This window comes from Papaver somniferum, chromosome 7 (genome assembly GCF_003573695.1).
Source record: "Papaver somniferum cultivar HN1 chromosome 7, ASM357369v1, whole genome shotgun sequence".
Lineage (NCBI taxonomy): Eukaryota > Viridiplantae > Streptophyta > Magnoliopsida > Ranunculales > Papaveraceae > Papaver > Papaver somniferum.
In genome coordinates, this window is record NC_039364.1 from 267,011,634 (window position 1) to 267,020,342 (window position 8,709).

Consider the following 8,709-nt stretch of genomic DNA (forward strand, 5'->3'; position numbering starts at 1 on the left):
AAGCGAAATTGTTGGAGGAAATTTCAAAGAGTGTATGTCGGAGGGCGAGGAAGTATGACATTTCAGGTGCTGAAGGGTTCGATCCATCGTAAGTGAACCACCACACCTTCCAATTTGTCCGTGTTGATGAGCTTGCAATAATCGCCTAAAAGGATGTCAGCCACCAGATATGGTTCATTTTCCTTTCCTTCAGGAGGGTGATTTCGAACCGTCATATCCACTGTCATCTTCCCGACTTGAAATGAGGTAGCCCTGACCACCATATCTCCGATATGGAACGGGTTTGGTTGTTGTACGATTGCTCGGTTTCTGCTTTCGTCATCTTCGAGGGCAATTTTCAAGTCCTTGGAGAAACTCTTGAAGGGCCCAGCGTTCCATTCATACCTCTTGACAGCATCGTGCTCGGTAATCGCGTCGAGTCCCCATGACGGGTTACGACGAGGAGTGACTGATTGTATAGAGGGTTGTTCAGTCATACTTACTTGGGTTCGGAGTTCGTGAGCCAGCGTCGGCAGGCTTTCCCCAGGTAATTGAGTTCCGTCAGTAAGTTGTTGACATAGCTGTAGCTGCATATTTTCTGACTACTACACCCAAGTAAGATTAAAGACTAAAAACTACTTAAACATACAAGATTCATCATGAACAAGATGTAAATAGCATGAAATTTAAATATTGACACAAGCACATAACGTGGTTCGGCCATGAAGACCTACATCCACGGAGAAGAAGATGTTTTCTTATTGATTATAAGGTCTTACCCTTGAAAGTGCTACAGATCTAATCTAGATTTCTCACTTTCTCTCTATCTAAATCTCTATCAGGAATTCTCTTTAGAAAAACCATCTAAGATTCCATAAGTTTTCCATCTCCTGGTACATGGACTGGTATTTATAGATAGAATAAACTCGTGGTCGCTTGATCGTCCGAGTTGGGTGAGATGTCATCCTTCGTCCTAGCTCCCTTGGACTCGCTCTATATCGTCCCTCGTGATGGCATACTTGGTTCTCCCTCCGAGTTGTCTTGCTCTCCCTTGGATCGTGTTTCCCTTCTGTCGAGAACCTCGTGCTCCATCGCCTTTGGGTCATAGTATAGATCGTCCAAGTCTTCTGTCACGATTCCCAACTACCCAAGTCATGTTCTTATCCTTCATTAAATGCGGTCTTGCTTTTTATACTTGACCGTCTGAGCAGGTTAGACCTTTACACATACGCGTCATTCATGTGGCGTTTATGCAGTTGCCTCGACTGAGACAAATCCTTCTCTCAACGGATGACTCGGTGTTCCAACCTCATCATCTCATCATATATTCACCCTTGGGATGTTGACACGTGGTCGTCGGGTATTTTACCCACACATTTTGCTCCTTTTCTTTGCAACTTTACGAGGACATGATGGGAAGAAAACCGTCGCAACTTTTCCTCCACGTCCCTGGTTTACGCGACGTCTGCATTTTTAATGCGCTTTTACCCGTTGGACTTGAGGCGCCGGTTGGTGGTCCTTTGGTTTCTTATAAAATCTATTGGGAAGAGAGAATGTCGCATTTAATATCTTTTTTCAGAGTTCAGAGATTTTTCATTTTTTCTCTCCTTTGTCTCTTGTTGTTTCTTCTTAACTGCTTGTCTCCTATAAAGAGATTTATAATGTCTGGGAGGAACTCCCCATCTCGTTCTTCAAGACGGTATGGTCCCTTTTCTTTTTCTTTACTTTTTTTTTCTCCGATGATTATCGTCGATCTGTTTTTGTCTGTAATCATCCGGTTTTGTTAGTATCAATGATTTTTGTCATTGGTTCCTTCCTTTTTTTGGGTTATGTGGTTATTACAGTCATTTTGACTGGTAACCTCCCTCTTTTGCTCCGGTTGTGAAGCTTTTGCCGCCATTGTTTCCGGAAGTTCTTGCCGGAGTATGTTTGTTTTAGTCTGATTTTTCTTTGCCATGTTAGCCATTGTTCTCACTTCTTTGCTTCCGTTTGCTTTCTTATCAGTCCTGGAAAATCTCCGATGAGATCCCCCAGTTTTGAGCGTTTCTATGGCCCGTCTGATGAGGCGTTTTTGGAATCGGTGAGGGTTAGGCCCCGTCTCCAGCGGTTCAATATTTCTTTTGCCACCCTTGAGAGGAAGTTTGGTGTTCTTTCCAAGGATCTCTTCGAGAAGAACCCCTGTGGTCCTAACGAGATCATAGTTTCGGTGGGTCAACTTGACGTAGGCCTTCGTCTTCCTCTGTATTGTCCGTTGAATCCCTTCCAGTACGAGGTAGTATGTAAGCTTGAACCCCAACGAGCCATTTATCATCTCAATGGTAATTTCTATCGGATCGCCCGAGTGTGTAATCATCGAAGTCAAGGCAAGGTTACTCAGCACGAGTTGAATCGATTTACTCCCGATCAGAAGGATCTATATAACTCTAATACTTTTGTGGAGAACTACTGGTGTCACCAATCCGATACTAATGATGTCTTTGGAGTTGGGATTTCTAGGTCTCGGAAGAGCGCCCGAGATTCTCAGTATCTGTCCGATTTGGATCCTCCTGTTGCTACTCAGCGCACTATTCGCAAGACTCACGATCCCAAGTGGCCTGTTGCTCCTATCCGAATTGTGGGCCCTTACATTTATGGTTGGGATGAGCTTGGTAATGTTTTTCCTTGTATTCCTGAGATGCACACCCATCTGCCTTCCTATAGGCCATGGGAGCTTAAGTAGGTTATCCTTCGTAGGCTTTTATCTCAGTCAGCCCAAGCTAGTGACGATGCTAAGGTAAAAAATACTTGTCCTGATTTTTTAACGTATATATATATATATATCTTGCCCCTGTTTTTTTCTTTAGCAGCCAATGTATTTGTGTGGTTTGGCAGAGGAGAAGATTAGCTGATGGTGCTGGGCCATCGAATGCTCCTGCTGCTGCTATTAAACATGCCATGGAAGTGGATGTGGATGCTTTGTTTGGTGAGAATGAAATTTTAGATGTCTCTCATTCATTCTTCGAGGACCTTGATCAAACTCTGTTGGCTGATCCTTCCGATCCTGGTGATGACTTTGGATCGGAGATAACTCTGCCCCAGGCGAGGGATATCGCTGGCAGGGGTGCAGGTGTTGGTGACGAGGTAGGCGATGATCTTATTGTGACTCCGAGTGTTGGTGGTGGTACCCAGAGTGTACCAAGCAACTTTGCTAGTGGTTTTCCTTCTGCTCCAGCGGGTCCGTCTGGTGCTTTCTCTTCTACGCCCTGGTTTAGTGGCGGATCCGAGTCGATGAAGATCATATACTCGGATAGGTATGCTCAGCTGAGCGATGACGAGCAAGCTCGTATCCTGGCGTCTTTGGACAGGTCTGCACAACAACAGCTGGTGCTATCGGTATGCGGTGTTTAACTTGTTTCAGTTTTTCATCATTGTATGATTTGTCGTTTTTTTTCCTCAGTCTTGACTGGTATTGTTGTATTTTTAGAGCAACAATTTGAGGATTGGTATGATAGAAGAGGCTCGTGTTAATTGGCAATGCGATCATATGCCCATCATAGCACAAGCTGAAGGTGATAAGGAAGCACTGAGAAGGCTTAAGCGGGATTATGTCGCCCTGGAGAAGGAACGTGATAGGCATATGCGATTGTGTCCTCATGGTGACATGGCCGTAACTCATGTAGAAGCCCGACTTAGTGCTCTAGATGACGATTAGAACATAATTTAGCCGTCGTTTTGCTTGAAAACGAAGGTCACTTATACATCAGTTTGTGTATTGTTTCGCCATGATATTTGGCATGAGTTAATCTTTTTGCTTTGTTCTTGCAGAGGTTTGTAAGCAAAAGGCTGAGTTGGAGCGTCAATTGGAGGAAGAAAGTGTGGCTAGGCGGGGCCTTGATCAGGAGCTTAATGAGTTGGTGACAGTCATGAGGAAGAATTAGCTGCTGATCAAGCGGAGAAGAATGAGAAGTTGAATAACCTTCATGCTGAGTATAAGGTACTGATGACAAAAGCTTGTAAGGTTGTTGTCCTTCGAGAGCGTCAACGAGCCGCCGCCACTGCTGCTACGAACATCGTGGTCCCTCCCCTGATTGTCGAGTCTGAGACTGTGCAGATTGTCATTGACGTCGAGGAGGAAGGGGACGACGATCAAGGAGCTCCTGATAGTGAACAGACTTAAGCTTGCTCATTTTAGCCTCTTTCTCCTAGTTTCTCATGTTGAACATAAGTCTGTAGGTTCATATGCACCTTTGTGGAAACATTTTCGTCTTTATTGGAAAGTCCTCAGTTGTGGGAGGCACCTTTAATATTGTTACTAATTGGTTTTTGACAGTGCCGTTTGGCGATTACCTTCATTTTAATCGTATGATATTTTTATCATGATTTGGCTGTGAAAGAGTTTCGATTGTACATTGTTGGTCCAACCTCGGGTAACATATCCAAGGAGTGATCAATTCCTTTATTAGACATGATATCTCTTATGGTGTTAGACTAGGATTGTAGCAACTTTCTTTTAGCCTTGTATGTTTAGTTTAGTGCCAATTGTAGGAGAACTTGTTCCTTGAGCTTGTTGTTGCAGCATATTGTCAAGGGTGATACCTTGGTTGATCAATCCTTACTATGGCGTAAGATAGAGTTGTCAAATCTAGGTATCTCCTGTCATATTAGGACATCGTCCGATATCATGATCGAGATGACGTTACCTTAGGTCTATTGTCCGTGTAAGGTAACTTGGGGTGATTTTACCCGCACTGTTTTGTTGTAGAATATGAGGTGTGGGAAGCATCGTGCCATGGTTGTTGAGTGTACTTGTATATTTTTTGGAAATGCAAGTATGATGCAACTATCCTATATGCATATATAAATCAGAAAGGAAAAGTAAACACATGCGATGATAAGAATTTAAATCTACATAATGTAAACAAGCAATACACAAAAGAAGTAGTTTTATTAATTTCAAAAGAGGGTGTAAGCCCTTAGTACATTTCAAGGGAGGTCGCGTGACCTGCTTACAAGGAGGAGCTCGAAGCCCTGACTTCTAGATATCAAACTTCATGGGTTGTATAATGTACTTAATGAGAGATAAGCTATAATTGTGTTAATGCTTCTCATTAATTTGAAGCAATAGTTTGGTCTTTGATTCCAGCCTATTTTGTGAGGTAAGCTTGCTTAATAGCCTAATTGGGCTTGGCAACATTTGTGCTGTCTTGACGGATGGCCAAGGACTTAATGTATCGCCGAGGACTTTGGAGAGGGTGTGCTCTTGCCTTGTGTATATTGTTCCTGACTGAGGTGGACATCTTTGTTTGAGGAAAGGGTTGTAAACCGAGTAACTATCCAATAAGGATAGTAAGGCGCCCGTGGACGCAGCGTCTATAATCCAATCAATATCCAATTTTTGGGAATAGTTTCCCATGGGTCCTGTTAATGGCTTGTTGTTTCCAGATGATGGTGGATGTAGCATGATGTGCCGTGATCTTGGCTGAGTTAGCTCCTTAAAAGTTGCTTGTTGGTTGTGTAACAACATTCTCCGTTCCAGGTTGATTCCTGTGTGATACTCTCCATGACTTTTCTTAGGTATGCCTCCGACCTTGTTATGAGGACGAGGTTCGAGTTCTCCCTCATCGGGGAGGTTCTGTGATTGCTATAAGGGTCGTATGGTCGGTCCCGAGGTTATGGTGTTGCATGAGGTTGAGGCGTCAGACAAGCGTGTTGTTGCATCGTTTATTGTAATGTAGTCATGGGCTTCAATCGAGTTATCAATACTTCTAGCCCTCATCTCCTGTGTTTTTGAAGAATTTACTTTGTTCTCGCCGTTTTGGACGTCCATCTTGTTGCAATACTTTGCTTCGTCACAGTCTCCAATAATTTCTGCCACTCCATTAGGCGTAGGAAATCTTAGCCTTTTATGGTAAGTCGAGGCCACTCCTTTGATTTTGTGGACCCAGGATCGTCCGACAATGGTTGTGTAGGGTGAAATACATCTACCACACAGAAAGTGGTTAAGGTAAGGATTCTTCCAACCCGGATTTCTAATGTTATTTCTCCTCTTGGACGGGTTGATGACCCGTTGAAGCCAAATATGTTGTAAGTAGAGGGTATGAGGCACTCGTCTTTGAGGCCCATCTGTTTGAATGTTTCATAGAATAAGATTTCAACAGAACTACCACCATCGATCAAAATTTTGGGCATTGCCCAGGGTAGTATTTTAGTCTTTGCTTTCTCGCCCTCGTGATCGGGGAGTGCGATGGCCATCGTGACCACTAGTGGGTCGTTATGGTTTTGTCCTCCTTCTGGTGCCTCCGAGGCTGAAAATTTGATGGGTAGCTTCATCCAATCTTCGATTGGGGGTTCTCTGGTTACACTGAAAACTTCATCACCTTTGAAGTTTCGTTTGTGAATTCTTCCATTAATATTTCCTTCTCGTACGGGGGTGGTTATCGCCGAGTGTGAAATGGTATTGCATCTTAAGTATTGTGCCTCGCGAGGGATATCCACACGATGTACGGGTGCCCAGTGGTGGGTGGGACTGTTGGTTGTGCAACGTATTCTTGGAGTTTTCCCTCATTAATCATGTCTTTCACTACCTTCTTTAAGTCCCTACACGAGTATGTCGTGTAGCTGTGAAATGGTGGAATTCACAGAAGTCTGTCCTATTTTTAGTTAGTTCTGGTTGCTGACCTCTATTCCATGGATAAGTGATTTTATGTTGTCCATCGATCTTCTTGAGGATCTCGGATATGGGGGTATTCAATTTTGTATAGACTGGGTCAATGAACTTGCCCTTCTTCTGTTGGGCCTGGTCTCTTCCTTTCCATCCTTCAGTCTGATGTTTGTCGAACTGGGTTGACCCATTGTTGGATCGCCCTGCTCCTTGGGCTGGCACTGGAGGGTTCTGTGGTTCTACCACGTTTGCTCCTCTACTAGTTCCTCTTGCCACCTTATCATAAGTTCCATCCTGGAGTTCCTTCAAGGCTATGTAGTCCTCTTGGATTTCTCTTAATTTGCCCAAGCTTTTTGGCATGGCTTCATACATGCGGACAAAAAGAGGGTATGTCTTTCTAAGACTATTCTTGAAACCTAAGATCGCATGGTCTTCAGGGACCTTTCCGATCTCAGCACAGAGTTTTCTCCATCGTGTCACCAGGCAACGAAGTGACTCGTTCGGTCCTCTAGATATTTGAAACAAAGCATCAAGTTCTGGTCGGATTCGACTGTTATGAATATATGTTTCTAAAAACAGCTCGGATAGATGAGCAAATGACTTGACTGAGCCTTTGGGTAGATTATTATACCATAATAGGGCTTCATCTCTTAGACTAGCCGGGAAAAATTTACAAAACACCACATCGTAGTGGTCTCATTGGGTCAGTGTCATATGATAAGTCCTAAGGTGCTCAATTTCATCTCCTTTTCCTGTGAACGGGGGTGTGAACACCGGTAGGGATCACTTCCTTGGGAATGGCAATCTTAATAAATTTTCATATAAGGGAGATTGTCCTGCTTCTTGCATGACCACTGCCAACTTCTTGTTCTCCTGCTTCCCTGTAGCTTCTCTATACATCGCTTCGAGTCGGTTGACTCAGGCTTGGATTTCGTCCTCATCTCGCTTGGTTTCGGCCTTCTTTCTTCTTCCCGGAGCTCTCTCGGGCGAGAAAGATGGTTCATGGGGGCGATGCCTTGATCGCCCTGAGTCATCGTCCGATTGTTCAACGTATGACACAATCTTAAAGCGAGTTGACCTCGAGTTCTCCCCTCGCTTTGGGTTTGTGGCTGCGAGATTCTCGGTCTCGCAGTAAATATTTACTTCGTCAATTCGGTTCTTGTTTCGTTTTTGTTTGGGATCAACATCTGATGACCCTTCGGATAGGCTACCCTCATGGTTAGGCACACCTCTACTTCCCTTAGGAAATCGATCCGTTGTTTCCTCGTTCGAGGTGTCAGGTAATATAATTTTTAATTTGTTGTAGTAGTAATTAAGATTCGAACTCTAAGACTTGTGAAGATTAAATTTAAAGTTTTAAAAAAAAGGAGAGTTACTGGGTCTAGGATTCCACCAAATTCATATCATAAGGCTCAATAATTATTTTCAACAATTATCGCTCAATAAATAAAATAACATCGACTCTTATTTTGCCAAAGTAGATTCTCAAAATATTAGTTATAAATCGTAAGCATGGGACATCAAACATCTAAGCAAGCATGACCCATCAAATAAAATAATAACTAATTAATTCAAATCATAATTTTATTTTAATTAGTGCAAAAGTAAAATAGAAAATAAAATAAATTCACCCATGTATGAAGTTCGGCTTCCTCCGTCGACCCACTGTTGGGGTTTAACTTTTCATGATGAAAACACACTCAAAAATATAATTCATAACTCAAATGGTGTTTTTATTGAAGAAAACTAATAATACAATGAATCTGTAACGTTGTATTGGCGTTACAGAAGTCACCGTTACAAGAGCTGTTGCAAATACAAAACAAGCGTGCCAAACTGACTGTTACGAGTACTATTTATAAACGACAATTCTCTGCGACAGTCAGTAGGCGTCAAATGTTCTTCTTCTTCTTCTCTGCAGCAGCAGATAAATCTGCTCTGCAACCCTCTGTTCTTCTCCCCAACTCTCGATAGCCTTCTCTGATATCCACTAACTCTATTTATATCCAACAGCACCATCAGATCCCCGCAATCAATCAACAATATTCTCCTTATTTCCATGCAGGATACAAGATTTATTTCAATATTAT